Below are 17,221 nucleotides of genomic sequence, written 5' to 3' on the forward strand. Positions count from 1 at the left end.
AAATAAAAAAATGTTACAAATGTGTCAAGTGATCTGAAAACACCTTTTCCATTAGTTATGGTCTAAAATCCTTTGGCGTTAAAACAAATTTACAGATGTTAAGTGCTGTTATAAAGAGAAAATTCCTTCAATCCGGATAGGTGTTCTGGCAACTTTACAAGAAACAGAGTTTTAACTCTCAAGTTACAATGCACTGTTCTGAGGACAACAGTCATGACAAATAGAATGAAAAATGCTTTATGCTTTTTTTCCCCTAAATGGGTACATCTTGGATGAGTTATTTGACATCTTTTCTTTTATTGCTGGTCTGAAAACTTTTATAGGTCAGGTGAATTATTAAAGCTTATCTGCAATTATAAACAGATGACACAACTCTTTCTGAAAGGTAACATTTTGATGCAATCAGTCTAGTTTGTTAGAAACAGGACTGCATCTCTCATATTGCAATGCCATGCTCCCAAAATAGACATCAATAAAAATGCCCTGTGTGAGGCTTGAACTCACGACCTTCAGATTATGAGACTGACGCGCTACCAACTGCGATAACAAGGCAACTGTTGGCTTATTTTTGGATTAGAAAAGGTGAGGCATTTTGGTTTAACAAATTTCCGATATCAGTAAAAATGTTTTCCTTGTATGAAACTTTGAAGTAGATTTATTTCAGCTTCCCATATGGTCTAGCGGTAAGGATTCCTGGTTTTCACCCAGGCGGCCCGGGTTCGACTCCCGGTATGGGAATGGAATCTTATTGTTGTTTCTAAACAGATTCAAATGCAGAGGAACAAAAACTAATAGTTGTAGCCAGATGTTTCCTTGTGTCTGATGTGGTTCCAATTGCAGACGTGATCCACTGCTACTAATTGTGACAAGGTTTTGGGCAACTGCTGTGCCATTATCAATGGCCTTATCACAGGTAAAATTTCCAGGTATTATGAAACTGTGAGAAATGGGCTCTCTGAGGACAAAAAATCACAAAGAATAGAACAATGCATTATGCTCCCCTTTTCCATCATTGATTCCAGCTGCATGAAAAATAAAATAAAAAAATGTTACAAATGTGTCAAGTGATCTGAAAACACCTTTTCCATTAGTTATGGTCTAAAATCCTTTGGCGTTAAAACAAATTTACAGATGTTAAGTCCTGTTATAAAGAGAAAATTCCTTCAATCCGGACAGGTGTTCTGGCAACTTTACAAGAAACAGAGTTTTAACTCTCAAGTTACAATGCACTGTTCTGAGGACAACAGTCATGACAAATAGAATGAAAAATGCTTTATGCTTTTTTTCCCCTAAATGGGTACATCTTGGATGAGTTATTTGACATATTTTCTTTTATTGCTGGTCTGAAATCTTTTATAGGTCAGGTGAATTATTAAAGCTTATCTGCAATTATAAACAGATGACACAACTCTTTCTGAAAGGTAACATTTTGATGCAATCAGTCTAGTTTGTTAGAAACAGGACTGCATCTCTCATATTGCAATGCCATGCTCCCAAAATAGACATCAATAAAAATGCCCTGTGTGAGGCTTGAACTCACGAACTTCAGATTATGAGACTTACGCGCTACCAACTGCGCTAACAAGGAAACTGTAGCCTCAGGTTTGGATTAGAAAAGGTGAGGCATTTTGGTTTAACAAATTTCCGATATCAGTAAAAATGTTTTCCTTGTATGAAACTTTGAAGTAGATTTATTTCAGCTTCCCATATGGTCTAGCGGTAAGGATTCCTGGTTTTCACCCAGGCGGCCCGGGTTCGACTCCCGGTATGGGAATGGAATTTTATTGTTGTTTCTAAACAGATTCAAATGCAGAGGAACAAAAACTAATAGTTGTAGCCAGATGTTTCCTTGTGTCTGATGTGGTTCCAATTGTAGACGTGATCCACTGCTACTAATTGTGACAAGGTTTTGGGCAACTGCTGTGCCATTATAATTGGCCTTATCACAGGTAAAATTTCCAGGTATTATGAAACTGTGAGAAATGGGCTCTCTGAGGACAAAAATCACAAAGAATAGAACAATGCATTATGCTCCCCTTTTCCATCATTGATTCCAGCTGCATGAAAAATAAAATAAAAAAATGTTACAAATGTGTCAAGTGATCTGAAAACACCTTTTCCATTAGTTATGGTCTAAAATCCTTTGGCGTTAAAACAAATTTACAGATGTTAAGCGCTGTTATAAAGAGAAAATTCCTTCAATCCGGATAGGTGTTCTGGCAACTTTACAAGAAACAGAGTTTTAACTCTCAAGTTACAATGCACTGTTCTGAGGACAACAGTCATGACAAATAGAATGAAAAATGCTTTATGCTTTTTTTCCCCTAAATGGGTACATCTTGGATGAGTTATTTGACATCTTTTCTTTTATTGCTGGTCTGAAAACTTTTATAGGTCAGGTGAATTATTAAAGCTTATCTGCAATTATAAACAGATGACACAACTCTTTCTGAAAGGTAACATTTTGATGCAATCAGTCTAGTTTGTTAGAAACAGGACTGCATCTCTCATATTGCAATGCCATGCTCCCAAAATAGACATCAATAAAAATGCCCTGTGTGAGGCTTGAACTCACGACCTTCAGATTATGAGACTGACGCGCTACCAACTGCGATAACAAGGAAACTGTTGGCTTATTTTTGGATTAGAAAAGGTGAGGCATTTTGGTTTAACAAATTTCCGATATCAGTAAAAATGTTTTCCTTGTATGAAACTTTGAAGTAGATTTATTTCAGCTTCCCATATGGTCTAGCGGTAAGGATTCCTGGTTTTCACCCAGGCGGCCCGGGTTCGACTCCCGGTATGGGAATGGAATCTTATTGTTGTTTCTAAACAGATTCAAATGCAGAGGAACAAAAACTAATAGTTGTAGCCAGATGTTTCCTTGTGTCTGATGTGGTTCCAATTGCAGACGTGATCCACTGCTACTAATTGTGACAAGGTTTTGGGCAACTGCTGTGCCATTATCAATGGCCTTATCACAGGTAAAATTTCCAGGTATTATGAAACTGTGAGAAATGGGCTCTCTGAGGACAAAAAATCACAAAGAATAGAACAATGCATTATGCTCCCCTTTTCCATCATTGATTCCAGCTGCATGAAAAATAAAATAAAAAAATGTTACAAATGTGTCAAGTGATCTGAAAACACCTTTTCCATTAGTTATGGTCTAAAATCCTTTGGCGTTAAAACAAATTTACAGATGTTAAGTCCTGTTATAAAGAGAAAATTCCTTCAATCCGGACAGGTGTTCTGGCAACTTTACAAGAAACAGAGTTTTAACTCTCAAGTTACAATGCACTGTTCTGAGGACAACAGTCATGACAAATAGAATGAAAAATGCTTTATGCTTTTTTTCCCCTAAATGGGTACATCTTGGATGAGTTATTTGACATCTTTTCTTTTATTGCTGGTCTGAAATCTTTTATAGGTCAGGTGAATTATTAAAGCTTATCTGCAATTATAAACAGATGACACAACTCTTTCTGAAAGGTAACATTTTGATGCAATCAGTCTAGTTTGTTAGAAACAGGACTGCATCTCTCATATTGCAATGCCATGCTCCCAAAATAGACATCAATAAAAATGCCCTGTGTGAGGCTTGAACTCACGAACTTCAGATAATGAGACTTACGCGCTACCAACTGCGCTAACAAGGAAACTGTAGCCTCAGATTTGGATTAGAAAAGGTGAGGCATTTTGGTTTAACAAATTTCCGATATCAGTAAAAATGTTTTCCTTGTATGAAACTTTGAAGTAGATTTATTTCAGCTTCCCATATGGTCTAGCGGTAAGGATTCCTGGTTTTCACCCAGGCGGCCCGGGTTCGACTCCCGGTATGGGAATGGAATCTTATTGTTGTTTCTAAACAGATTCAAATGCAGAGGAACAAAAACTAATAGTTGTAGCCAGATGTTTCCTTGTGTCTGATGTGGTTCCAATTGTAGACGTGATCCACTGCTACTAATTGTGACAAGGTTTTGGGCAACTGCTGTGCCATTATCATTGGCCTTATCACAGGTAAAATTTCCAGGTATTATGAAACTGTGAGAAATGGGCTCTCTGAGGACAAAAATCACAAAGAATAGAACAATGCATTATGCTCCCCTTTTCCATCATTGATTCCAGCTGCATGAAAAATAAAATAAAAAAATGTTACAAATGTGTCAAGTGATCTGAAAACACCTTTTCCATTAGTTATGGTTTAAAATCCTTTGGCGTTAAAACAAATTTACAGATGTTAAGCGCTGTTATAAAGAGAAAATTCCTTCAATCCGGATAGGTGTTCTGGCAACTTTACAAGAAACAGAGTTTTAACTCTCAAGTTACAATGCACTGTTCTGAGGACAACAGTCATGACAAATAGAATGAAAAATGCTTTATGCTTTTTTTCCCCTAAATGGGTACATCTTGGATGAGTTATTTGACATCTTTTCTTTTATTGCTGGTCTGAAAACTTTTATAGGTCAGGTGAATTATTAAAGCTTATCTGCAATTATAAACAGATGACACAACTCTTTCTGAAAGGTAACATTTTGATGCAATCAGTCTAGTTTGTTAGAAACAGGACTGCATCTCTCATATTGCAATGCCATGCTCCCAAAATAGACATCAATAAAAATGCCCTGTGTGAGGCTTGAACTCACGACCTTCAGATTATGAGACTGACGCGCTACCAACTGCGATAACAAGGCAACTGTTGGCTTATTTTTGGATTAGAAAAGGTGAGGCATTTTGGTTTAACAAATTTCCGATATCAGTAAAAATGTTTTCCTTGTATGAAACTTTGAAGTAGATTTATTTCAGTTTCCCATATGGTCTAGCGGTAAGGATTCCTGGTTTTCACCCAGGCGGCCCGGGTTCGACTCCCGGTATGGGAATGGAATCTTATTGTTGTTTCTAAACAGATTCAAATGCAGAGGAACAAAAACTAATAGTTGTAGCCAGATGTTTCCTTGTGTCTGATGTGGTTCCAATTGCAGACGTGATCCACTGCTACTAATTGTGACAAGGTTTTGGGCAACTGCTGTGCCATTATCATTGGCCTTATCACAGGTAAAATTTCCAGGTATTATGAAACTGTGAGAAATGGGCTCTCTGAGGACAAAAATCACAAAGAATAGAACAATGCATTATGCTCCCCTTTTCCATCATTGATTCCAGCTGCATGAAAAATAAAATAAAAAAATGTTACAAATGTGTCAAGTGATCTGAAAACACCTTTTCCATTAGTTATGGTCTAAAATCCTTTGGCGTTAAAACAAATTTACAGATGTTAAATCCTGTTATAAAGAGAAAATTCCTTCAATCCGGACAGGTGTTCTGGCAACTTTACAAGAAACAGAGTTTTAACTCTCAAGTTACAATGCACTGTTCTGAGGACAACAGTCATGACAAATAGAATGAAAAATGCTTTATGCTTTTTTTCCCCTAAATGGGGTAGATCTTGGATGAGTTATTTGACATCTTTTCTTTTATTGCTGGTCTGAAATCTTTTATAGGTCAGGTGAATTATTAAAGCTTATCTGCAATTATAAACAGATGACACAACTCTTTCTGAAAGGTAACATTTTGATGCAATCAGTCTAGTTTGTTAGAAACAGGACTGCATCTCTCATATTGCAACGCCATGCTCCCAAAATAGACATCAATAAAAATGCCCTGTGTGAGGCTTGAACTCACGACCTTCAGATTATGAGACTGACGCGCTACCAACTGCGATAACAAGGCAACTGTTGGCTTATTTTTGGATTAGAAAAGGTGAGGCATTTTGGTTTAACAAATTTCCGATATCAGTAAAAATGTTTTCCTTGTATGAAACTTTGAAGGAGATTTATTTCAGCTTCCCATATGGTCTAGCGGTAAAGATTCCTGGTTTTCACCCAGGCGGCCCGGGTTCGACTCCCGGTATGGGAATAGAATCTTATTGTTGTTTTTAAACAGATTCAAAAGCAGAGGAACAAAAACTAATAGTTGTAGCCAGATGTTTCCTTGTGTCTGATGTGGTTCCAATTGCAGACGTGATCCACTGCTACTAATTGTGACAAGGTTTTGGGCAACTGCTGTGCCATTATCATTGGCCTTATCACAGGTAAAATTTCCAGGTATTATGAAACTGTGAGAAATGGGCTCTCTGAGGACAAAAATTACAAAGAATAGAACAATGCATTATGCTCCCCTTTTCCATCATTGATTCCAGCTGCATGAAAAATAAAATAAAAAAATGTTACAAATGTGTCAAGTGATCTGAAAACACCTTTTCCATTAGTTATGGTCTAAAATCCTTTGGCGTTAAAACAAATTTACAGATGTTAAGTCCTGTTATAAAGAGAAAATTCCTTCAATACGGACAGGTGTTCTGGCAACTTTACAAGAAACAGAGTTTTAACTCTCAAGTTACAATGCACTGTTCTGAGGACAACAGTCATGACAAATAGAATGAAAACTGCTTTATGCTTTTTTTCCCCTAAATGGGTACATCTTGGATGAGTTATTTGACATCTTTTCTTTTATTGCTGGTCTGAAATCTTTTATAGGTCAGGTGAATTATTAAAGCTTATCTGCAATTATAAACAGATGACACAACTCTTTCTGAAAGGTAACATTTTGATGCAATCAGTCTAGTTTGTTAGAAACAGGACTGCATCTCTCATATTGCAATGCCATGCTCCCAAAACAGACATCAATAAAAATGCCCTGTGTGAGGCTTGAACTCACGAACTTCAGATTATGAGACTTACGTGCTACCAACTGCGCTAACAAGGCAACTGTAGCCTTAGATTTGGATTAGAAAAGGTGAGGCATTTTGGTTTAACAAATTTCCGATATCAGTAAAAATGTTTTCCTTGTATGAAACTTTGAAGTAGATTTATTTCAGCTTCCCATATGGTCTAGCGGTAAGGATTCCTGGTTTTCACCCAGGCGGCCCGGGTTCGACTCCCGGTATGGGAATGGAATCTTATTGTTGTTTCTAAACAGTTTCAAATGCAGAGGAACAAAAACTAATAGTTGTAGCCAGATGTTTCCTTGTGTCTGATGTGGTTCCAATTGCAGACGTGATCCACTGCTACTAATTGTGACAAGGTTTTGGGCAACTGCTGTGCCATTATCATTGGCCTTATCACAGGTAAAATTTCCAGGTATTATGAAACTGAGAAATGGGCTCTCTGAGGACAAAAATCACAAAGAATAGAACAATGCATTATGCTCCCCTTTTCCATCATTGATACCAGCTGCATGAAAAATAAAATAAAAAAATGTTACAAATGTTTCAAGTGATCTGAAAACACCTTTTCCATTAGTTATGGTCTAAAATCCTTTGGCGTTAAAACAAATTTACAGATGTTAAGTGCTGTTATAAAGAGAAAATTCCTTCAATCCGGATAGGTGTTCTGGCAACTTTACAAGAAACAGAGTTTTAACTCTCAAGTTACAATGCACTGTTCTGAGGACAACAGTCATGACAAATAGAATGAAAAATGCTTTATGCTTTTTTTCCCCTAAATGGGTACATCTTGGATGAGTTATTTGACATCTTTTCTTTTATTGCTGGTCTGAAAACTTTTATAGGTCAGGTGAATTATTAAAGCTTATCTGCAATTATAAACAGATGACACAACTCTTTCTGAAAGGTAACATTTTGATGCAATCAGTCTAGTTTGTTAGAAACAGGACTGCATCTCTCATATTGCAATGCCATGCTCCCAAAATAGACATCAATAAAAATGCCCTGTGTGAGGCTTGAACTCACGACCTTCAGATTATGAGACTGACGCGCTACCAACTGCGATAACAAGGCAACTGTTGGCTTATTTTTGGATTAGAAAAGGTGAGGCATTTTGGTTTAACAAATTTCCGATATCAGTAAAAATGTTTTCCTTGTATGAAACTTTGAAGTAGATTTATTTCAGCTTCCCATATGGTCTAGCGGTAAGGATTCCTGGTTTTCACCCAGGCGGCCCGGGCTCGACTCCCGGTATGGGAATGGAATCTTATTGTTGTTTCTAAACAGATTCAAATGCAGAGGAACAAAAACTAATAGTTGTAGCCAGATGTTTCCTTGTGTCTGATGTGGTTCCAATTGCAGACGTGATCCACTGCTACTAATTGTGACAAGGTTTTGGGCAACTGCTGTGCCATTATCAATGGCCTTATCACAGGTAAAATTTCCAGGTATTATGAAACTGTGAGAAATGGGCTCTCTGAGGACAAAAAATCACAAAGAATAGAACAATGCATTATGCTCCCCTTTTCCATCATTGATTCCAGCTGCATGAAAAATAAAATAAAAAAATGTTACAAATGTGTCAAGTGATCTGAAAACACCTTTTCCATTAGTTATGGTCTAAAATCCTTTGGCGTTAAAACAAATTTACAGATGTTAAGTCCTGTTATAAAGAGAAAATTCCTTCAATCCGGACAGGTGTTCTGGCAACTTTACAAGAAACAGAGTTTTAACTCTCAAGTTACAATGCACTGTTCTGAGGACAACAGTCATGACAAATAGAATGAAAAATGCTTTATGCTTTTTTTCCCCTAAATGGGTACATCTTGGATGAGTTATTTGACATATTTTCTTTTATTGCTGGTCTGAAATCTTTTATAGGTCAGGTGAATTATTAAAGCTTATCTGCAATTATAAACAGATGACACAACTCTTTCTGAAAGGTAACATTTTGATGCAATCAGTCTAGTTTGTTAGAAACAGGACTGCATCTCTCATATTGCAATGCCATGCTCCCAAAATAGACATCAATAAAAATGCCCTGTGTGAGGCTTGAACTCACGAACTTCAGATTATGAGACTTACGCGCTACCAACTGCGCTAACAAGGAAACTGTAGCCTCAGATTTGGATTAGAAAAGGTGAGGCATTTTGGTTTAACAAATTTCCGATATCAGTAAAAATGTTTTCCTTGTATGAAACTTTGAAGTAGATTTATTTCAGCTTCCCATATGGTCTAGCGGTAAGGATTCCTGGTTTTCACCCAGGCGGCCCGGGTTCGACTCCCGGTATGGGAATGGAATTTTATTGTTGTTTCTAAACAGATTCAAATGCAGAGGAACAAAAACTAATAGTTGTAGCCAGATGTTTCCTTGTGTCTGATGTGGTTCCAATTGTAGACGTGATCCACTGCTACTAATTGTGACAAGGTTTTGGGCAACTGCTGTGCCATTATCATTGGCCTTATCACAGGTAAAATTTCCAGGTATTATGAAACTGTGAGAAATGGGCTCTCTGAGGACAAAAATCACAAAGAATAGAACAATGCATTATGCTCCCCTTTTCCATCATTGATTCCAGCTGCATGAAAAATAAAATAAAAAAATGTTACAAATGTGTCAAGTGATCTGAAAACACCTTTTCCATTAGTTATGGTCTAAAATCCTTTGGCGTTAAAACAAATTTACAGATGTTAAGTCCTGTTATAAAGAGAAAATTCCTTCAATACGGACAGGTGTTCTGGCAACTTTACAAGAAACAGAGTTTTAACTCTCAAGTTACAATGCACTGTTCTGAGGACAACAGTCATGACAAATAGAATGAAAACTGCTTTATGCTTTTTTTCCCCTAAATGGGTACATCTTGGATGAGTTATTTGACATCTTTTCTTTTATTGCTGGTCTGAAATCTTTTATAGGTCAGGTGAATTATTAAAGCTTATCTGCAATTATAAACAGATGACACAACTCTTTCTGAAAGGTAACATTTTGATGCAATCAGTCTAGTTTGTTAGAAACAGGACTGCATCTCTCATATTGCAATGCCATGCTCCCAAAACAGACATCAATAAAAATGCCCTGTGTGAGGCTTGAACTCACGAACTTCAGATTATGAGACTTACGTGCTACCAACTGCGCTAACAAGGCAACTGTAGCCTTAGATTTGGATTAGAAAAGGTGAGGCATTTTGGTTTAACAAATTTCCGATATCAGTAAAAATGTTTTCCTTGTATGAAACTTTGAAGTAGATTTATTTCAGCTTCCCATATGGTCTAGCGGTAAGGATTCCTGGTTTTCACCCAGGCGGCCCGGGTTCGACTCCCGGTATGGGAATGGAATCTTATTGTTGTTTCTAAACAGTTTCAAATGCAGAGGAACAAAAACTAATAGTTGTAGCCAGATGTTTCCTTGTGTCTGATGTGGTTCCAATTGCAGACGTGATCCACTGCTACTAATTGTGACAAGGTTTTGGGCAACTGCTGTGCCATTATCATTGGCCTTATCACAGGTAAAATTTCCAGGTATTATGAAACTGTGAGAAATGGGCTCTCTGAGGACAAAAATCACAAAGAATAGAACAATGCATTATGCTCCCCTTTTCCATCATTGATACCAGCTGCATGAAAAATAAAATAAAAAAATGTTACAAATGTGTCAAGTGATCTGAAAACACCTTTTCCATTAGTTATGGTCTAAAATCCTTTGGCGTTAAAACAAATTTACAGATGTTAAGTGCTGTTATAAAGAGAAAATTCCTTCAATCCGGATAGGTGTTCTGGCAACTTTACAAGAAACAGAGTTTTAACTCTCAAGTTACAATGCACTGTTCTGAGGACAACAGTCATGACAAATAGAATGAAAAATGCTTTATGCTTTTTTTCCCCTAAATGGGTACATCTTGGATGAGTTATTTGACATCTTTTCTTTTATTGCTGGTCTGAAAACTTTTATAGGTCAGGTGAATTATTAAAGCTTATCTGCAATTATAAACAGATGACACAACTCTTTCTGAAAGGTAACATTTTGATGCAATCAGTCTAGTTTGTTAGAAACAGGACTGCATCTCTCATATTGCAATGCCATGCTCCCAAAATAGACATCAATAAAAATGCCCTGTGTGAGGCTTGAACTCACGACCTTCAGATTATGAGACTGACGCGCTACCAACTGCGATAACAAGGCAACTGTTGGCTTATTTTTGGATTAGAAAAGGTGAGGCATTTTGGTTTAACAAATTTCCGATATCAGTAAAAATGTTTTCCTTGTATGAAACTTTGAAGTAGATTTATTTCAGCTTCCCATATGGTCTAGCGGTAAGGATTCCTGGTTTTCACCCAGGCGGCCCGGGTTCGACTCCCGGTATGGGAATGGAATCTTATTGTTGTTTCTAAACAGATTCAAATGCAGAGGAACAAAAACTAATAGTTGTAGCCAGATGTTTCCTTGTGTCTGATGTGGTTCCAATTGCAGACGTGATCCACTGCTACTAATTGTGACAAGGTTTTGGGCAACTGCTGTGCCATTATCAATGGCCTTATCACAGGTAAAATTTCCAGGTATTATGAAACTGTGAGAAATGGGCTCTCTGAGGACAAAAATCACAAAGAATAGAACAATGCATTATGCTCCCCTTTTCCATCATTGATTCCAGCTGCATGAAAAATAAAATAAAAAAATGTTACAAATGTGTCAAGTGATCTGAAAACACCTTTTCCATTAGTTATGGTCTAAAATCCTTTGGCGTTAAAACAAATTTACAGATGTTAAGTCCTGTTATAAAGAGAAAATTCCTTCAATACGGACAGGTGTTCTGGCAACTTTACAAGAAACAGAGTTTTAACTCTCAAGTTACAATGCACTGTTCTGAGGACAACAGTCATGACAAATAGAATGAAAAATGCTTTATGCTTTTTTTCCCCTAAATGGGGTAGATCTTGGATGAGTTATTTGACATCTTTTCTTTTATTGCTGGTCTGAAAACTTTTATAGGTCAGGTGAATTATTAAAGCTTATCTGCAATTATAAACAGATGACACAACTCTTTCTGAAAGGTAACATTTTGATGCAATCAGTCTAGTTTGTTAGAAACAGGACTGCATCTCTCATATTGCAACGCCATGCTCCCAAAATAGACATCAATAAAAATGCCCTGTGTGAGGCTTGAACTCACGACCTTCAGATTATGAGACTGACGCGCTACCAACTGCGATAACAAGGCAACTGTTGGCTTATTTTTGGATTAGAAAAGGTGAGGCATTTTGGTTTAACAAATTTCCGATATCAGTAAAAATGTTTTCCTTGTATGAAACTTTGAAGGAGATTTATTTCAGCTTCCCATATGGTCTAGCGGTAAAGATTCCTGGTTTTCACCCAGGCGGCCCGGGTTCGACTCCCGGTATGGGAATAGAATCTTATTGTTGTTTTTAAACAGATTCAAAAGCAGAGGAACAAAAACTAATAGTTGTAGCCAGATGTTTCCTTGTGTCTGATGTGGTTCCAATTGCAGACGTGATCCACTGCTACTAATTGTGACAAGGTTTTGGGCAACTGCTGTGCCATTATCATTGGCCTTATCACAGGTAAAATTTCCAGGTATTATGAAACTGTGAGAAATGGGCTCTCTGAGGACAAAAATTACAAAGAATAGAACAATGCATTATGCTCCCCTTTTCCATCATTGATTCCAGCTGCATGAAAAATAAAATAAAAAAATGTTACAAATGTGTCAAGTGATCTGAAAACACCTTTTCCATTAGTTATGGTCTAAAATCCTTTGGCGTTAAAACAAATTTACAGATGTTAAGTCCTGTTATAAAGAGAAAATTCCTTCAATACGGACAGGTGTTCTGGCAACTTTACAAGAAACAGAGTTTTAACTCTCAAGTTACAATGCACTGTTCTGAGGACAACAGTCATGACAAATAGAATGAAAACTGCTTTATGCTTTTTTTCCCCTAAATGGGTACATCTTGGATGAGTTATTTGACATCTTTTCTTTTATTGCTGGTCTGAAATCTTTTATAGGTCAGGTGAATTATTAAAGCTTATCTGCAATTATAAACAGATGACACAACTCTTTCTGAAAGGTAACATTTTGATGCAATCAGTCTAGTTTGTTAGAAACAGGACTGCATCTCTCATATTGCAATGCCATGCTCCCAAAATAGACATCAATAAAAATGCCCTGTGTGAGGCTTGAACTCACGAACTTCAGATTATGAGACTTACGTGCTACCAACTGCGCTAACAAGGCAACTGTAGCCTTAGATTTGGATTAGAAAAGGTGAGGCATTTTGGTTTAACAAATTTCCGATATCAGTAAAAATGTTTTCCTTGTATGAAACTTTGAAGTAGATTTATTTCAGCTTCCCATATGGTCTAGCGGTAAGGATTCCTGGTTTTCACCCAGGCGGCCCGGGTTCGACTCCCGGTATGGGAATGGAATCTTATTGTTGTTTCTAAACAGTTTCAAATGCAGAGGAACAAAAACTAATAGTTGTAGCCAGATGTTTCCTTGTGTCTGATGTGGTTCCTATTGCAGACGTGATCCACTGCTACTAATTGTGACGAGGTTTTGGGCAACTGCTGTGCCATTATCATTGGCCTTATCACAGGTAAAATTTCCAGGTATTATGAAACTGTGAGAAATGGGCTCTCTGAGGACAAAAATCACAAAGAATAGAACAATGCATTATGCTCCCCTTTTCAATCATTGATTCCAGCTGCATGAAAAATAAAATAAAAAAATTTTACAAATGTGTCAAGTGATCTGAAAACACCTTTTCCATTAGTTATGGTCTAAAATCCTTTGGCGTTAAAACAAATTTACAGATGTTAAGTCCTGTTATAAAGAGAAAATCCCTTCAATCCGGATAGGTGTTCTGGCAACTTTACAAGAAACAGAGTTTTAACTCTCAAGTTACAATGCACTGTTCTGAGGACAACAGTCATGACAAATAGAATGAAAAATGCTTTATGCTTTTTTTCCCCTAAATGGGGTAGATCTTGGATGAGTTATTTGACATCTTTTCTTTTATTGCTGGTCTGAAAACTTTTATAGGTCAGGTAAATTATTAAAGCTTATCTGCAATTATAAACAGAAGACACAACTCTTTCTGAAAGGTAACATTTTGATGCAATCAGTCTAGTTTGTTAGAAACAGGACTGCATCTCTCATATTGTAATGCCATGCTCCCAAAACAGACATCAATAAAAATGCCCTGTGTGAAGCTTGAACTCACGACCTTCAGATTATGAGACTGACGCGCTACCAACTGCGCTGACAAGACAAATGTAGCCTTAGATTTGGATTAGAAAAGGTGAGGCATTTTGGTTTAACAAATTTCCGATATCAGTAAAAATGTTTTCCTTGTATGAAACTTTGAAGGAGATTTATTTCAGCTTCCCATATGGTCTAGCGATAAGGATTCCTGGTTTTCACCCAGGCGGCCCGGGTTCGACTCCCGGTATGGGAATAGAATCTTATTGTTGTTTCTAAACAGATTCAAAAGCAGAGCAACAAAAACTAATAGTTGTAGCCAGATGTTTCCTTGTGTCTGATGTGGTTCCAATTGCAGACGTGATCCACTGCTACTAATTGTGACGAGGTTTTGGGCAACTGCTGTGCCATTATCATTGGCCTTATCACAGGTAAAATTTCCAGGTATTATGAAACTGTGAGAAATGGGCTCTCTGAGGACAAAAATCACAAAGAATAGAACAATGCATTATGCTCCCCTTTTCCATCATTGATTCCAGCTGCATGAAAAATAAAATAAAAAAATGTTACAAATGTGTCAAGTGATCTGAAAACACCTTTTCCATTAGTTATGGTCTAAAATCCTTTGGCGTTAAAACAAATTTACAGATGTTAAGTTCTGTTATAAAGAGAAAATCCCTTCAATCCGGATAGGTGTTCTGGCAACTTTACAAGAAACAGAGTTTTAACTCTCAAGTTACAATGCACTGTTCTGAGGACAACAGTCATGACAAATAGAATGAAAAATGCTTTATGCTTTTTTTCCCCTAAATGGGTACATCTTGGATGAGTTATTTGACATCTTTTCTTTTATTGCTGGTCTGAAAACTTTTATAGGTCAGGTGAATTATTAAAGCTTATCTGCAATTATAAACAGATGACACAACTCTTTCTGAAAGGTAACATTTTGATGCAATCAGTCTAGTTTGTTAGAAACAGGACTGCATCTCTCATATTGCAATGCCATGCTCCCAAAATAGACATCAATAAAAATGCCCTGTGTGAGGCTTGAACTCACGACCTTCAGATTATGAGACTGACGCGCTACCAACTGCGATAACAAGGCAACTGTTGGCTTATTTTTGGATTAGAAAAGGTGAGGCATTTTGGTTTAACAAATTTCCGATATCAGTAAAAATGTTTTCCTTGTATGAAACTTTGAAGTAGATTTATTTCAGTTTCCCATATGGTCTAGCGGTAAGGATTCCTGGTTTTCACCCAGGCGGCCCGGGTTCGACTCCCGGTATGGGAATGGAATCTTATTGTTGTTTCTAAACAGATTCAAATGCAGAGGAACAAAAACTAATAGTTGTAGCCAGATGTTTCCTTGTGTCTGATGTGGTTCCAATTGCAGACGTGATCCACTGCTACTAATTGTGACAAGGTTTTGGGCAACTGCTGTGCCATTATCATTGGCCTTATCACAGGTAAAATTTCCAGGTATTATGAAACTGTGAGAAATGGGCTCTCTGAGGACAAAAATCACAAAGAATAGAACAATGCATTATGCTCCCCTTTTCCATCATTGATTCCAGCTGCATGAAAAATAAAATAAAAAAATGTTACAAATGTGTCAAGTGATCTGAAAACACCTTTTCCATTAGTTATGGTCTAAAATCCTTTGGCGTTAAAACAAATTTACAGATGTTAAGTCCTGTTATAAAGAGAAAATTCCTTCAATCCGGACAGGTGTTCTGGCAACTTTACAAGAAACAGAGTTTTAACTCTCAAGTTACAATGCACTGTTCTGAGGACAACAGTCATGACAAATAGAATGAAAAATGCTTTATGCTTTTTTTCCCCTAAATGGGGTAGATCTTGGATGAGTTATTTGACATCTTTTCTTTTATTGCTGGTCTGAAATCTTTTATAGGTCAGGTGAATTATTAAAGCTTATCTGCAATTATAAACAGATGACACAACTCTTTCTGAAAGGTAACATTTTGATGCAATCAGTCTAGTTTGTTAGAAACAGGACTGCATCTCTCATATTGCAACGCCATGCTCCCAAAATAGACATCAATAAAAATGCCTTGTGTGAGGCTTGAACTCACGACCTTCAGATTATGAGACTGACGCGCTACCAACTGCGATAACAAGGCAACTGTTGGCTTATTTTTGGATTAGAAAAGGTGAGGCATTTTGGTTTAACAAATTTCCGATATCAGTAAAAATGTTTTCCTTGTATGAAACTTTGAAGGAGATTTATTTCAGCTTCCCATATGGTCTAGCGGTAAAGATTCCTGGTTTTCACCCAGGCGGGCCGGGTTCGACTCCCGGTATGGGAATAGAATCTTATTGTTGTTTTTAAACAGATTCAAAAGCAGAGGAACAAAAACTAATAGTTGTAGCCAGATGTTTCCTTGTGTCTGATGTGGTTCCTATTGCAGACGTGATCCACTGCTACTAATTGTGACGAGGTTTTGGGCAACTGCTGTGCCATTATCATTGGCCTTATCACAGGTAAAATTTCCAGGTATTATGAAACTGTGAGAAATGGGCTCTCTGAGGACAAAAATCACAAAGAATAGAACAATGCATTATGCTCCCCTTTTCAATCATTGATTCCAGCTGCATGAAAAATAAAATAAAAAATTTTTACAAATGTGTCAAGTGATCTGAAAACACCTTTTCCATTAGTTATGGTCTAAAATCCTTTGGCGTTAAAACAAATTTACAGATGTTAAGTCCTGTTATAAAGAGAAAATCCCTTCAATCCGGATAGGTGTTCTGGCAACTTTACAAGAAACAGAGTTTTAACTCTCAAGTTACAATGCACTGTTCTGAGGACAACAGTCATGACAAATAGAATGAAAAATGCTTTATGCTTTTTTTCCCCTAAATGGGTACATCTTGGATGAGTTATTTGACATCTTTTCTTTTATTGCTGGTCTGAAAACTTTTATAGGTCAGGTGAATTATTAAAGCTTATCTGCAATTATAAACAGATGACACAACTCTTTCTGAAAGGTAACATTTTGATGCAATCAGTCTAGTTTGTTAGAAACAGGACTGCATCTCTCATATTGCAATGCCATGCTCCCAAAATAGACATCAATAAAAATGCCCTGTGTGAGGCTTGAACTCACGACCTTCAGATTATGAGACTGACGCGCTACCAACTGCGATAACAAGGCAACTGTTGGCTTATTTTTGGATTAGAAAAGGTGAGGCATTTTGGTTTAACAAATTTCCGATATCAGTAAAAATGTTTTCCTTGTATGAAACTTTGAAGTAGATT

At 37.0% G+C, this 17,221-nt stretch overlaps 32 non-coding genes across 32 annotated transcripts; 16 read left to right on the top strand and 16 right to left on the bottom strand.

Moving 5' to 3' along the window:
- Window positions 1-479: 479 nt before the first annotated feature.
- Window positions 480-552, bottom strand: TRNAM-CAU (transfer RNA methionine (anticodon CAU)). Its single transcript has one exon. It is a non-coding gene; the product is annotated as a tRNA-Met (tRNA).
- A 114-nt stretch (window positions 553-666) lies between these two features.
- TRNAE-UUC (transfer RNA glutamic acid (anticodon UUC)) lies at window positions 667-738 on the top strand. The gene has a single exon. It is a non-coding gene; the product is annotated as a tRNA-Glu (tRNA).
- Window positions 739-1,515: 777 nt separating this feature from the next.
- Window positions 1,516-1,588, bottom strand: TRNAM-CAU (transfer RNA methionine (anticodon CAU)). Its single transcript has one exon. It is a non-coding gene; the product is annotated as a tRNA-Met (tRNA).
- A 114-nt stretch (window positions 1,589-1,702) lies between these two features.
- TRNAE-UUC (transfer RNA glutamic acid (anticodon UUC)) lies at window positions 1,703-1,774 on the top strand. Its single transcript has one exon. It is a non-coding gene; the product is annotated as a tRNA-Glu (tRNA).
- Window positions 1,775-2,550: 776 nt separating this feature from the next.
- TRNAM-CAU (transfer RNA methionine (anticodon CAU)) lies at window positions 2,551-2,623 on the bottom strand. The gene has a single exon. It is a non-coding gene; the product is annotated as a tRNA-Met (tRNA).
- A 114-nt stretch (window positions 2,624-2,737) lies between these two features.
- Window positions 2,738-2,809, top strand: TRNAE-UUC (transfer RNA glutamic acid (anticodon UUC)). The gene has a single exon. It is a non-coding gene; the product is annotated as a tRNA-Glu (tRNA).
- A 964-nt stretch (window positions 2,810-3,773) lies between these two features.
- TRNAE-UUC (transfer RNA glutamic acid (anticodon UUC)) lies at window positions 3,774-3,845 on the top strand. The gene has a single exon. It is a non-coding gene; the product is annotated as a tRNA-Glu (tRNA).
- A 776-nt stretch (window positions 3,846-4,621) lies between these two features.
- Window positions 4,622-4,694, bottom strand: TRNAM-CAU (transfer RNA methionine (anticodon CAU)). The gene has a single exon. It is a non-coding gene; the product is annotated as a tRNA-Met (tRNA).
- Window positions 4,695-4,808: 114 nt separating this feature from the next.
- On the top strand, window positions 4,809-4,880 carry TRNAE-UUC (transfer RNA glutamic acid (anticodon UUC)). Its single transcript has one exon. It is a non-coding gene; the product is annotated as a tRNA-Glu (tRNA).
- Window positions 4,881-5,657: 777 nt separating this feature from the next.
- Window positions 5,658-5,730, bottom strand: TRNAM-CAU (transfer RNA methionine (anticodon CAU)). Its single transcript has one exon. It is a non-coding gene; the product is annotated as a tRNA-Met (tRNA).
- Window positions 5,731-5,844: 114 nt separating this feature from the next.
- TRNAE-UUC (transfer RNA glutamic acid (anticodon UUC)) lies at window positions 5,845-5,916 on the top strand. The gene has a single exon. It is a non-coding gene; the product is annotated as a tRNA-Glu (tRNA).
- A 776-nt stretch (window positions 5,917-6,692) lies between these two features.
- On the bottom strand, window positions 6,693-6,765 carry TRNAM-CAU (transfer RNA methionine (anticodon CAU)). Its single transcript has one exon. It is a non-coding gene; the product is annotated as a tRNA-Met (tRNA).
- Window positions 6,766-6,879: 114 nt separating this feature from the next.
- TRNAE-UUC (transfer RNA glutamic acid (anticodon UUC)) lies at window positions 6,880-6,951 on the top strand. Its single transcript has one exon. It is a non-coding gene; the product is annotated as a tRNA-Glu (tRNA).
- A 774-nt stretch (window positions 6,952-7,725) lies between these two features.
- Window positions 7,726-7,798, bottom strand: TRNAM-CAU (transfer RNA methionine (anticodon CAU)). The gene has a single exon. It is a non-coding gene; the product is annotated as a tRNA-Met (tRNA).
- Window positions 7,799-7,912: 114 nt separating this feature from the next.
- Window positions 7,913-7,984, top strand: TRNAE-UUC (transfer RNA glutamic acid (anticodon UUC)). Its single transcript has one exon. It is a non-coding gene; the product is annotated as a tRNA-Glu (tRNA).
- Window positions 7,985-8,761: 777 nt separating this feature from the next.
- Window positions 8,762-8,834, bottom strand: TRNAM-CAU (transfer RNA methionine (anticodon CAU)). The gene has a single exon. It is a non-coding gene; the product is annotated as a tRNA-Met (tRNA).
- A 114-nt stretch (window positions 8,835-8,948) lies between these two features.
- Window positions 8,949-9,020, top strand: TRNAE-UUC (transfer RNA glutamic acid (anticodon UUC)). Its single transcript has one exon. It is a non-coding gene; the product is annotated as a tRNA-Glu (tRNA).
- Window positions 9,021-9,796: 776 nt separating this feature from the next.
- On the bottom strand, window positions 9,797-9,869 carry TRNAM-CAU (transfer RNA methionine (anticodon CAU)). Its single transcript has one exon. It is a non-coding gene; the product is annotated as a tRNA-Met (tRNA).
- A 114-nt stretch (window positions 9,870-9,983) lies between these two features.
- Window positions 9,984-10,055, top strand: TRNAE-UUC (transfer RNA glutamic acid (anticodon UUC)). Its single transcript has one exon. It is a non-coding gene; the product is annotated as a tRNA-Glu (tRNA).
- A 776-nt stretch (window positions 10,056-10,831) lies between these two features.
- TRNAM-CAU (transfer RNA methionine (anticodon CAU)) lies at window positions 10,832-10,904 on the bottom strand. The gene has a single exon. It is a non-coding gene; the product is annotated as a tRNA-Met (tRNA).
- Window positions 10,905-11,018: 114 nt separating this feature from the next.
- On the top strand, window positions 11,019-11,090 carry TRNAE-UUC (transfer RNA glutamic acid (anticodon UUC)). The gene has a single exon. It is a non-coding gene; the product is annotated as a tRNA-Glu (tRNA).
- A 777-nt stretch (window positions 11,091-11,867) lies between these two features.
- Window positions 11,868-11,940, bottom strand: TRNAM-CAU (transfer RNA methionine (anticodon CAU)). The gene has a single exon. It is a non-coding gene; the product is annotated as a tRNA-Met (tRNA).
- A 114-nt stretch (window positions 11,941-12,054) lies between these two features.
- TRNAE-UUC (transfer RNA glutamic acid (anticodon UUC)) lies at window positions 12,055-12,126 on the top strand. Its single transcript has one exon. It is a non-coding gene; the product is annotated as a tRNA-Glu (tRNA).
- A 776-nt stretch (window positions 12,127-12,902) lies between these two features.
- Window positions 12,903-12,975, bottom strand: TRNAM-CAU (transfer RNA methionine (anticodon CAU)). Its single transcript has one exon. It is a non-coding gene; the product is annotated as a tRNA-Met (tRNA).
- A 114-nt stretch (window positions 12,976-13,089) lies between these two features.
- TRNAE-UUC (transfer RNA glutamic acid (anticodon UUC)) lies at window positions 13,090-13,161 on the top strand. The gene has a single exon. It is a non-coding gene; the product is annotated as a tRNA-Glu (tRNA).
- Window positions 13,162-13,938: 777 nt separating this feature from the next.
- On the bottom strand, window positions 13,939-14,011 carry TRNAM-CAU (transfer RNA methionine (anticodon CAU)). The gene has a single exon. It is a non-coding gene; the product is annotated as a tRNA-Met (tRNA).
- A 114-nt stretch (window positions 14,012-14,125) lies between these two features.
- On the top strand, window positions 14,126-14,197 carry TRNAE-UUC (transfer RNA glutamic acid (anticodon UUC)). The gene has a single exon. It is a non-coding gene; the product is annotated as a tRNA-Glu (tRNA).
- A 776-nt stretch (window positions 14,198-14,973) lies between these two features.
- Window positions 14,974-15,046, bottom strand: TRNAM-CAU (transfer RNA methionine (anticodon CAU)). Its single transcript has one exon. It is a non-coding gene; the product is annotated as a tRNA-Met (tRNA).
- Window positions 15,047-15,160: 114 nt separating this feature from the next.
- On the top strand, window positions 15,161-15,232 carry TRNAE-UUC (transfer RNA glutamic acid (anticodon UUC)). Its single transcript has one exon. It is a non-coding gene; the product is annotated as a tRNA-Glu (tRNA).
- A 777-nt stretch (window positions 15,233-16,009) lies between these two features.
- On the bottom strand, window positions 16,010-16,082 carry TRNAM-CAU (transfer RNA methionine (anticodon CAU)). The gene has a single exon. It is a non-coding gene; the product is annotated as a tRNA-Met (tRNA).
- Window positions 16,083-16,196: 114 nt separating this feature from the next.
- Window positions 16,197-16,268, top strand: TRNAE-UUC (transfer RNA glutamic acid (anticodon UUC)). The gene has a single exon. It is a non-coding gene; the product is annotated as a tRNA-Glu (tRNA).
- A 776-nt stretch (window positions 16,269-17,044) lies between these two features.
- TRNAM-CAU (transfer RNA methionine (anticodon CAU)) lies at window positions 17,045-17,117 on the bottom strand. The gene has a single exon. It is a non-coding gene; the product is annotated as a tRNA-Met (tRNA).
- Window positions 17,118-17,221: the final 104 nt, after the last annotated feature.

The sequence above is a fragment of the Pseudophryne corroboree genome, chromosome 6, assembly GCF_028390025.1.
Source record: "Pseudophryne corroboree isolate aPseCor3 chromosome 6, aPseCor3.hap2, whole genome shotgun sequence".
Classification (NCBI taxonomy): Eukaryota; Metazoa; Chordata; class Amphibia; order Anura; family Myobatrachidae; genus Pseudophryne; species Pseudophryne corroboree.